The sequence below is a fragment of the Panthera uncia genome (assembly GCF_023721935.1).
Source record: "Panthera uncia isolate 11264 chromosome B2 unlocalized genomic scaffold, Puncia_PCG_1.0 HiC_scaffold_24, whole genome shotgun sequence".
Lineage (NCBI taxonomy): Eukaryota > Metazoa > Chordata > Mammalia > Carnivora > Felidae > Panthera > Panthera uncia.
The window spans coordinates 78168836-78181265 of record NW_026057580.1 but is presented as its reverse complement, the minus strand read 5'-3'; the positions used below and the strand labels follow the sequence as shown (position 1 = coordinate 78181265).

At 34.9% G+C, this 12430-nt stretch overlaps 1 protein-coding gene across 2 annotated transcripts in view; it reads left to right on the top strand.

Moving 5' to 3' along the window:
• TBC1D32 (TBC1 domain family member 32) overlaps nucleotides 1-12430 on the top strand; it is a 201284-nt gene that overhangs the window by 104352 nt on the left and 84502 nt on the right. The gene's annotated exons all lie outside the window — the stretch shown is intronic.

The window sequence follows — 12430 nt, the reverse complement described above, 5'->3', positions numbered from 1 at the left end:
AATTGTTTTTTTTTTTGTTGTTGTTTTACCATTAATAGCTGTGCTTCATTTTTGGACTTTTTAGTTTAAAGAAGGTAGAAAAAACCGTAACTATTATAGTTCTTTGAATGGTGTGTCCTTCATCTCAAGATGTATTTTCACATTAAATTCTAACTTTTCATGTATAGTATCAGATATAACATATAGCAAGCAGTGATGAAGAATACTAAGAAAAATCTATTCAGTAGAACCTCCTTTTGCATTGCAGGTGTATTTCTGAGTTTTGTAATTATAGAACATAGATTCTGGCCTCTTGTTACTGATACAGTGAGTGAATGTTTTCTTTTCTGGTTTTTTTTTTTTTTTTTTTTTTTTTTTTCGTATAAAGAATAGTATTTTTCTCTAGAGTTCTTGTTTAAAAACAAAATGATTTTTAAGTCCTGTAAAAAGCAATCCAAGAAGTAACATGCTCCTGGGAATAAAATGTTAATTTGCATAGTGTGTGTTTTCTTCAAATGGAGTACAATAACCAAATGGAGTCATTTTGTTCTACATGAGAAACTTTGTCATCGCATTGTTGATCGTGTACTAGAGTTTTGTAGTGTGGTGGTTAGGTTAGCAACATGGCCTCTGGAGTCAGACTGTCTGCTCTTTGCTAGTTGTGTGAGGTGGGATCTCAGTTACCCATCAGTAAAATGAAGGAAAATTATATTCTTTTCCTCACAGAGTTATTACGATAATTACATAAGAAAAATTAAAAGGACTGATTACAGTGCTTGGCATGTAGCAAGCACTACAAAAATGTTAGTAGTGAATGTAGTAGCAGTAGTACTTCAAGTGTGTCCTTACTTGTGCTTGTTTTCTAGGAGTTTTGTGTTTTATTGTGTTTAATTTTGTCTTCATGTTTTCAGTAGCCCAGTAGTCTTCTACATGCTGCCAAGTAATTTGCTGTTTACAACATCAGCATTAAGACAAAGAAAATGACCAAATCACTTTTCTGAGGAAAATGCTGTATTTTTTTTTTTGTGCTTGTTAACGGTTCTTCGACAATATATTTGTTTCATTGTATTTCAGAGTTCATCCTCCTTATATTTGGTTGTATTTTTTGACATTTTTTTAATGTTTATTCTTGAGAGAGAGAGAGAGAGAGAGAGAGAGAGAGAGAGAGAACATGAGTGGGGGAGGGACAGAGTGAGAGAGGGGCACAGAATCCGAAGCAGACTCCAGGCTCTGAGCGTTCAGCACAGAGCCCTATGTGAGACTCAACTCACAAGCCATGATCATGACCTGAACCGACTGAGCTACCTAGGTGCCCCTATTTGGTTATATTTTTAAGTCCTACTTTTGAAGTTACATAATTTCTTCTACTAATTTCAGCTTAGTGTTGGTCAGTGTGGTTCAATAGTGATAATTTAGATAATAGCTTTGTACTATATAAATCTCATGTTTCTGTGTGTTTTTTGGATTCTTACCTGTATCATTTTCTTTACTTTCTACAGTGATTTTGTTTCCAATAGTACAACTTTGTTGTACTATTCCCTTTAATAGATCATCTCATTAACATATTTGCCTTCTACCTTTAGCGTTGCTTGTTCCATTCATCTTTCCCCTCTGAATAAGGGTAAGTTTCATACACTTTCTGTAGGTGTGCCACAGCACTTAGATGAGGCTAATATATGGCTTAGTGGCACATGGATTTCCACTTTTCAGTAGCATCACATTCTATGTAAATTTCTGAATTTTTATTTGCCAAGAGTCTACAAATCTTATGTTTTAAATGACTAATGTATGAGAAGGCTGCTCCTTTGATTAGCCCTCCTCCTCTCTTTGTTTCCACTTCTAGCCTATCCTTTTCTAATTTTGGTGTCTGGGTGCAGACATGCCTTCACATGCTTCATCTTATAATGGAACACACTCAAAAAGAAATTTCCCTTGACCTCACATCTTTGAAGTCACTGTCCTGTTTCTCTTTCTCTCACCATATAGCAAGACATCTGTGTAAACTGTCCCCACTTGATTACCTCTCTTTACTCCTCAGCCCACTTAGATTTGACATTGACTCTGTAACTCTGTCAGAATTGCACATCTTTCTCAAGTTGCTTGTAGCTTCTATGCTGATGAATGTAATGGATTTTTCTCTTTTGAATTATAACTATCAGCGTTTGATATAGTGGACCATTTCTTTCTGTGTGTAAGTTCTCTTTGCTTCTGTGACACTCCTATGCTGCTGTTTTTTCTCTTCTGCATTCTGTAAGCATCACTGAAATTTTCAATACTCAGGACTTTGTTGTGGGTGCACTTTTTTCTTCTTTGTTCTGCCCCGAGTTCATCTACTTATATACAGTATCCACCTACCTATGTCGGTAGGTGCCCCACAATTTATAGGCCTAGTCTAAACCATTATTGGGAGCTATCAGACTCAAATATACAACTCTTTTAACATCTCAATTCATACATTTCTCAGATGTTAGTAACTTAACATTTCTAAGACTGAACTCTTGGATCTCCTCCCACAAAAACAAACAAAACAAAATAAATCTCCTGTTTCCATCTCATTAAGTGGCCTACCCATCTATTCAGTTGCTCACTCTTGAAAGTCATCTTCACTGTTTTCCTTTGCTTTTTCAAACAATGATTTATCTTTATTATAGAGAAATTAACTGATTCAGGAGACTAAATTATAATAAAGTGAAATTCTTCCTAACTCTGAAAGCAACATTATTTTAAAAAATTTTAATTCCAGTGGAGGTAACATATAGTATTATATTAGTTTCAGGTGTACAATATAGCGATTCAGCAATTCCATACATTACTCTGTTCATTCATACATTACTTTTAATCCTCCTGCAGCTATCTGAAAGTAGCATTGAGGAAAATTATTCTAGACATCTTTCTGTGCATGTACAGACAGAAGAATAGATATATGGAGATATCTTTTATAAAAATAGAATCATAATATAGTTTCCATTTTAAATTCTAACTGAATTTTATAGAAAAGAAAAACTAGCGAGACAGAAGAAATTGCTGAATTTCAAATAACTGATTTTTCACTCCAGGGGTTGTTATTTCCCCAGAAATTCCTCTGAGGTTAAGGAGAAGAGATGATGTAAAACTTTTCAAGTGGTTTGAACATTATATTTCACTTTTAGACAGTATTGATTGACTCTCGCCTATGAACTAGGAGGACAGTGATGCTCTCATTGGCCTCCCACCTCCCCTGTCTCCACCTGTTAGGAGGATGTTCTTCTCCTGCCATTTTCTAACCTGCCTTTCTGAGTCAGTGACCTTATTTTCTTCTCTACCCAGTAGGGAGAGGAAACTAACCTAGGTTTCTTGGTGTAGTGACATGAGATATGCAGTACTTCTTTAATATGACTGCAGATTAATATTTATAATTAGTTTACTCTTCTCCACTTCATTTACTCAGTCAATATTTATTGAGTGCTTATTATGCTCTATGCTAGATGTAGGGGATGTAATGAGTAAATAAGATGTGGTGCTCATTCTCTTTAACTTTACCACCTAATGAGGAATCAGATATTGAGATAATTAAGCAAAATGTGAGGTAATTAATGCAGAAAAGAAACACATCCTTATAAAGCTCCCCACCTTCCCATTTTAAATATCTGGCAGTTCCAGACTCCTTTATGTGGCTTTCAGGGAGCTCCATAATGTATCTATACCTTTCCTATGTACATTATTTTCCAACTTTCCTCATAGTGCTGAGTAGGTTAGACTTCTTGTCTCCCTCAAGCCCAGTGTATTGGCTGTATACCTATTTTTCTGCGTCTTGAATATTGCTTTCACTTTTGTTGTCTTATAAAATTTTGACTCCTCCTTCAAGGCAGAGCTTGCTTTATGAATCATTTCCTCTATGGCTTCCTATAGCACACTTTCATCTTGTCTTTTTTCTGCACGTTATTTGCCTTTATGGTAATTCCCACAAATTTATTTCTCCCCCTGACTAAAACTTAAACTTCCTGAGGGAATGTTTTCTTTGACTTTCATGTCCACCACATAGGTAGGTACTTTTTGGTTATTTCATGACATTTATTTGCTAAATCTGTTGGGGGGGGGTTATTTAAGAAAGCTGTACATTTATTGAAAATTTTGGGTGCAAATTATTTTCTTGAACATTGTTTTTTATGTACAATTAAGGCACCTTGGAGTTCTTATCGTCTGTAATTTATTTTTCCAGAGTTGAGGCTTAGTTGAGGTTATAATTGACATATATTAGTTTCAGGTTATAATATGCTTCATTATTTGTATGTGTTGTGAAATGGTCACCACATAAGTCTAGTTAAAACTTATCGCCATACATAGTTATGGAATTATTTTTCTTGTGATTAGAACTTTCAAGATTTACTCTTAGCAACTTTTAAGTATGCAGTTCTGTATTAACTGTAATCACCATGCTATACATTACATCTCCATGACTTATTTTATAACTGAAAGTTTGTTTTTGACTCTCTTTATATATTTCCCCCCACTCCCCGCTCCCCACCTCTGGCAATTACCAGTTGGTTCTCTGTATTTGAGTTTGGTTGTTTTGGGATATCACATGTAAGTGACAACATACAGTATTTCTTTTCTCTGTCTGACTTATTTCACTTAGTGTAATTCCCTCAAATTTCATCCATGTTGTTGCAGATGGTAAGATTTCATTTTCTTATGACTGAGTAATATTCTATTGCGTATATACTACATTTTCTTCAGCCATTTGTCCATTGGTAGACCTTTAGGTTGTTTGCATATCCTGGCTATTGTACATAATCCTGCAGTGAATATGGGGTGCATAAATATAAAATTAGTGTTTTTGTTTTCAGATAAATACCCAGAAATGGAATTGTTAGATTATATGGTAGTTCCATTTTAAAATTCTCTAGGAACCTCCATACTGTTTTCCCAAGTAGCTGGACCAGTTTACATTCCCCCCAACAATTCAGCCATTCTGACAGGTGTCAGCCATTCTTAACCATCTTGACTTAGAGGAATGTTATGCTCATGCCTAAAATATTTTATTTTATTATAAAAACTGTATCTCATGGAGAAAGAATTATATCATTCAGTGTCAATAGTTTTCTTTATATGAAACCCCAAATTAAGTTTTAATTAGACGATAGAATTGCACATTTTTTTTTTTTAAATTTTTTTTTTCAACGTTTTTTATTTATTTTTGGGACAGAGAGAGACAGAGCATGAACGGGGGAGGGGCAGAGAGAGAGGGAGACACAGAATCGGAAACAGGCTCCAGGCTCCGAGCCATCAGCCCAGAGCCTGACGCGGGGCTCGAACTCACGGACCGCGAGATCGTGACCTGGCTGAAGTCGGACGCTTAACCGACTGCGCCACCCAGGCGCCCCAGAATTGCACATTTTTAACAACTAAATCTTATATAGTAATTCTTCATTAAGTATACACATTAAAATTTAATATGGTTAAAGAGATGTTAATATAGTTCTCCTAAAACTTATTCCTCCTTTATTTGAAACTCTAATGTGGCCTATTGTTAGTTTTCTTTAAAAAAAGCAAAAGAAAAAAATAACCAAACTGAGATATCTGTATTTATAGAACAGACTTTAAAATTTATCACTTGCTGTTTGTTATTTTACATTTATCCACCGATAGTAAATTGTATACGCAGTACAACAGTTTTATGCATGATCATCTTCTATGACAAAAAAATCTGACCTATAAGATGACATGAAGACAAAAAAAATAGTTTTAAGTTTAGAACCAGTGTGGTTATTTTAACAGACATAGACAAGTGTTAATAGTCTATCACAACAAATCACAAAATTATTTATTCCCCGTGACCCAGATGCTAACTAGCTTTAAATCTGATTGACATTACTAATAAGTAATTTTAGAATTATCTCTTGCAATCTTTACTTAATATCATAAATTAGAATGTAATATGACTACAAAACGATCCACATTTTGGATTTTGTATACACATGTACTTGCACACATACAGTATTTAGTTTTAGGTTTATTTGAAGAAAACTGATAATCTATTATAATTAAAGACCTCCGTAATGGATTCAAATTCTTATTTAATCAAAGAATTCCCATTTATATAGAATAACTAGAAAATAATGAAAACAAAACCATACTTGTTAGTCTTCCTCTTAGAGATAATTACCACTAACCTCTCATGCCAATATTTTTCATTTTTTAGCTGGATATGTTTTTTGTAAATAGTTTTATTGTTTTAATACAATAAAGCCTTTTTTACTTAATTTTAAATTATTTCATACCTTTAAATGTTCATATATGCACAATTTTAAAAGATTGAATAATCTAATACATCAATGAGTTCCAATTTTCTCTGTTTAGACATGTAGGTTATTTTTTAAAAATTATATGTTTTTATAAGTATCTCTATGCCCATAATTATCATTACAACAAATCCTTAAAAATAGAGTTGCTATGTTAAAGAGTAGGCACATATTCGGATCCTCTGTATTTCTATCTTCCCTCTTTTCATGACTCCTTTTACTTTATCTCTCTGTGCCATTTTATATTCCACCCACTAGCGACACTTTTTCCTATCATTTACTTGTTCATTCAGAAAATATTTATTGAATTCCTACTGAGTGCTGCACTGCTATGAATGGTCTTTCTTGGGAATTCTGTAACTTTGTTCTCTTTTTATTTCTGGATTCCTTTTTGTCCTTTGTATTTGATGATTCTTTTTCCTCTTCCTCTAGTTACCTTTTCAGTTGGATTCTCTTCTAGTATGTCTTCAGTACTTTTACCTCTTTTTCTGTTCAGTGGCTTCAACAATCCGTTCTGTACTGACTATAACCGTATATCTATGTATCAATCTCGAAGCTTTCCCTTCATGATATATCCAATGTTATTGAACATTTGGCTCTACATATCTGCAAGGTCAGCAAACTCAGTAAATCCAAAAACTATATTCTGAACTTTACAGAAGTCCAAACCAACCTCTAGCTTCAGGGGATCCCAGAGCATTTTTTGAAACAGACATGAATTTGGTACTCAGAGCGAGTGAGTAGGATCTCTACAGCCTCAGCTTACCTAGTTTTATTGGCAGACTGACTCTAACTCCCCCTTTCTCCTCCCCAGATAAGGTTGTATACACATCAGAAACTTTAATCTCCAGATTTGGAGGTATGGTTGTGTGTATAATCCATGTCCCTTTCTTGGTTTTGATCAACAGGCAGGGAATTAGGCATTGCATTTCTGCTAGCTAGTTTTTATGTGCTGATCAGAAGATCTTTTGTGTTGGATTTTTGTACTGTTTGTGCTTATCTTGACCAATGCATTTGATTACAGAGTTAATGACTGACTTATGGAATTTATCATGATGCATACATGCAAGTATTCAGAATGTTGGTAGAAATGAAATGTGTTGATTAAGTGTATTCAAGGAAGAAATAATAGGGAAAAAGTGGCAGGGTAGAGAGAAAAGGCTTATGACTTCAGGCATGAGGTAAACAAAGAACATGTTTTGAATTTCTTCAAGCAAAGATGGTAGCGAAGGCTAAACTTCACAGAACTATCTAGATATGCTGGACAAGTGCTCACCTGCTCACATTTATGATATATTTGAAAGTAACTTACAAAGTGTGTGGTAATTAAGAACAGAGAATTATTCGTGTGGTCAGATATGATTTCGGTTATTAGCAGACACCTGGGGGATCTGCCATATTCAAGATAAATTCCAAAACAAGTGAAGGGATTAGTCCCAAATTTCAGATATTGCTTTATTCCTTCAAATAGTTCAAATAAACATTCACATTAAAGAAACACCAATTTTTCACTTCCAGAAATGGACTGAAATTGAGAGATGGCTGGATTTTTAAAATAAATTTTTATATCCCATGCATTAGAGACACATTCTTCTAAACTTATAAATATTATAATGTTACTTTTGGTATCACCTTGCTTCAAGTGCCACAATCTCTTTAAATTCTAAAAATCAGAAAAAAAAATTTAAATTTTAAAAACTAAAATTTTTTTGTAACTTATTTTCCGTCTGCACCTAATCTTACCTGAAATTATGTGAGACTCTCTAGTCTTTATTTAGCCTGCCTAATTTGAGTATCAGTCTTTTGCTGAAAAAGTATTAATATGCTTGATTATGAAGTGTTATTCCAGATTCTGTGTATAATGTATTTTGTTGCTAAATCCATAAAAATTCTAGATTCTTGGCCCTAAGATTTATAGGTAAGGAATTATAGACCTTTACATCATGAACTTGCAGTTTTCAAATCACATATGGGTAGGGGAAGGAGGTAGGGGTGAAGAGAAAGAGAAATGTATATTGTGTGTGATATTTCAAAATACAGTTTTGCAGGGATATAAAATGCCCATTTCTACACTAGATTGGGAGGCGTCTTTGCATCTGAGGTGAAACAATGTATCTTCCTTGTTGATAGTTGGGCCTAAGATTCAGCTTCAGAGCTCTTAGCATCCTGGCTCACATAGGGTATGGTGGGCTATCCTCAGGTCAGGATTGACAAGGAACCTCACAGAAGGCTTACAGCAGGTTAGTGTGAGCTGATGCACATCATTCCTGACCACACTGATAACAGGAACAATCTGGCCAGAGACGAGTCTTTTGATTATAATTAGGTTATGCTAGTTATATTTATTAGTGAAGATTCACAGATATATTGATGTCTCTTGGACAGCATCTATACTTGATGCATCTGTGTATAGTGTTGTAGTGATAAATTGGATGTCTGTAAATTATTTGGCTTAATAGAATCAAACATGTTAACATTTTTTTTACCAATGCATAAAAAGCCCTTAGTATGCTTATATTTTATAATGTGTATAAAATATATAACTACTATAAAACTTATAGGACCAATATAAAATTAATATTATCAATATGCATATAACAATACATTGTTATCTATTGAATGCAGTGACCAATTCAATTTTTTTTTTAGCTTTTTTAAGTTTATTTTGAGCGAGAAAATGAGAAATAGTACACACGTGCTAGCAGGGAAGAGGTAGAGAGGGAGGGAGGGAGGAAGAGAGGGAGAGAGAGAATATCCCAATATCTATACTGGCAGCACAGAGCCCAGTGTGGGGCTCAAACTCACAAACCATGAGATCATGACCTGAGCTGAAATCAAGAGTTGGACACTTAACTGACCAAGCCACCCACGCGCTCCAATTTGATTCTTAATGTTTAGCACAAAATCTTGCAAATCTTAGGAGTCTGGTGACCTGGTTGATAATCCTTGCTCTGAAATTCTGAGTATACTTTGTATACTTTGATTTTTTTTCTCCCTCCCCTCAGAAGATTCTAGTTTTGAGGTCCATAATGCAAGCTTTCTATTGTTAAGCCTGAATCCTTTGCCCAGGACGAATTTTGTTTCAGGTTTTTATGTAAGCAAGCTAAACTCATTTGTGTTGTCAAATTGGCATTTAAGTCTTTTTTTCATAACTTCTTTACCCACAACATTTTTCTGTATGAAAAAATTAAATCATAGGGACTTTCATTACATTAGAGATAAAATTTGATAAGGTAAGAAGATCTGAAAAAAAATAATTTAGAGCTTAGAACACAAATGTATTTGTATTTGTTTTTGTTTTATCTATTTGAACAAAAGGAAAGGGCTGAGTAAAGGTCCAGATTTTGTGTGGCTTAAAGTTTACTTTACCCTTCCAGCACAGAATCTGTATTTATCTTTTTTGGCAAAGCAGCTAAAGAAGATATTTGTTCATGGTCTATGTGACATCTACCAAATATTTTTAATTTATTTTTCTTAAAGTAATAAAGATATATTGTTTAAAAAGCCAAATAGGATGGGAAATCATTTAAGAATGAAGAGTAATCCTCTGCCCATTCTTCTCTACACCCAAGTCCCTGTCTTCAGAGGCTGCCACCTTCAATTCCTTGAATTGGTATTTTTGGTATTCACCTCCAGATATTTTTTTAAAAAAATGTTTGTTTACTTATTTTGAGAGAGAATCCCAAGCAGGCTTTGTGGTGTCAGCACGAGCCCAATGTGGAACTCGATCCCATGAACCGTGAGTCAGGAGTTGGACACTTAGCCAACTGAGCCACCCAGGTGCCCATCACCTCCAGATTTTTAAGTAACATATTTATACTATGTTTTGATTTTTAAATTTTAGATTTTATCTTGTCATTAGAGATTTTAGAAGCTTAGGATTTAGATGCTTTCCCTCTCCCTGCTGTGTAGTTTTATCACAAACTTGATTAAGTCGCTATTAAAAGATGACATTTTGGGGCGCCTGGGTGGCGTAGTCAGTTAAGCGTCCGACTTCAGCCAGGTCACGATCTCGCGGTCTGTGAGTTCGAGCCCCGCGTCAGGCTCTGGGCTGATGGCTCGGAGCCTGGAGCCTGCTTCGGTTTCTGTGTCTCCCTCTCTCTCTGCCCCTCCCCCGTTCATGCTCTGTCTCTCTCTCTGTCCCAAAAATAAATAAAAAACGTTGGAAAAAAAAAAAAAAAAGATGACATTTTTACATCTATATAAATATTTCTTTGCGAGCCAAGTAGTATACTATGACTATATTTCACTTTTCCTAGTATTTTATTTCTCCTGAAGTTAATAATTGCATGATTTCATTTGCTTCATTTTTTATATATCTACTAATATATCCCTAGACTATCATTAAAAAGATACTGCTGCCACTGCATAGCATAGCACTTAAGTAGGGCTCATTATGTCCTCGGTACTGATATTGGCTTCACATTTAAACACTTAATTTCATAACAACCCTGTGAAGTAGGTACCCTTGTCTCCTACAAATGACTCCACTGAGCTATAGAAAAGTGAAGCCATTTGCTTAAGGTGACACAGCTAGTAATTAGTGAAGCTGGTATTTGAACCCAGATAGTCTTGTTCCAGAGAATGTAATACCTGACCCATACATTGTACTGCTATAAAACGTAAATGCCAAGATGCCTTAATATCATTCTTTCCAATTATGTTTTTATAGTCTCAAGGCTTTCATGTTCTTGAGGGCAGGAGCCATTTCCTATTCATAGTTGTGAAAACGTATAATAAGCTAAAGTATACATACTTTACAGGTATAGATACAGGTAATATATTAGCTTTTTTCCTTGTATCACATCTCTGTTTAATTTTTTCTTGGAGGATCTTTTGACCCTATGTGTCAGTCTTCTGGGATTTCCCTTCATCATTCTGAGAATTGCTTTTGTCTCTTTTCTGAGTTGGATCCTCTTTTACCTAGGATCAAATTTCTTATTTCTTGGTTTACTTCTTCTTTCTGATGGAGGTGCTTTCTTAGTAAGAAATGATGGTTTGGAAGTTTTTCAAGACTTCTAAGGGATGGAAACTTTCATAATATAATGGGGAGTTACAAAACATAATATAACTTGGGGAGTTACTTTTTCTTTAATATAGAAGGAGATATGGCTTTAGATACTGATTTATAAACTTATGGGACATACCTAATGGTTGTGCTGGATGGTCAGGGACTCAGAGAAAATTAAAAAAAAAAAAATTGAAGGATTGGTTTAAGAAGATTGGTAGAAGAGGTGTATAGATGGTCTTCTGAGATTATACCCAGACTGAGATATTTTTGACTCATGTTAATGACCTTGAAGGGGATCTCTCCTTCTGTAAAGGAGGAAAAATAATCCTTTTGTTGATAGGTCAGTCTCTTTCCTTGGCTACCCTAGTGCTTACTCAAATGGCCTATGAACCCAGTGGCCATGATGGCAGAGGCTAAGGATTATGTTCATCAAGTAAGAATATTTATTTAACAAATAAAACATGGATTGACTCCAAAATTATAGGAGCCCTTGTGTAAATCTTATATTTCCCCTTGCCAGAAACTTGGTGTAGTATCTCATCAGCCATTAAGACTTCGACCAACATTGAATCTGCTGCACTAAAGGCTCACGCGGTACATTTTCTTGATTTGGAGTATCCTGGGTTTTAGATCTTATTCTAGCCTTTAGGTCACACAAAGTTGGTAGTTAAGGGTTACTTGATAAGTAGTTCAGAGCAGCACATCCAGAGGTATTGCTTCCAGAATTCAAAAAGGCTAAAATTGTGCATAATGTTACTTTCTTGGTAGTAAATAGTATAAGATTTAGTAATACACATGTGATATCTTGACATTCTAGGCCACTGGTACTGAAACCTCCTTGAGATGGCAAACCTCTCAATTTGTATGGATCTATCATTCTCTGCCACACTTATTTTCCACTAAAATATCTAGAGTACCAGCTACTTCTTCCCTCTGAGGCAGGTCTGTTTAACATTGTATCAGTAGAGTAGTTTTTCATGATAACCTGAGGGATGGTAGGACAATCAAAGGGATCTTGGACTAAGTTTTGATGAAATTATACAGTTGCATTACTATTGTCCATGTCAGTGAAAGCAGACTGCTTCTGGTGTTAACATTGGCCAAATCAGCATCAAATCATTTGTATAGGGTTTGTTAATTGGCTCTTGTAAAGAGACTT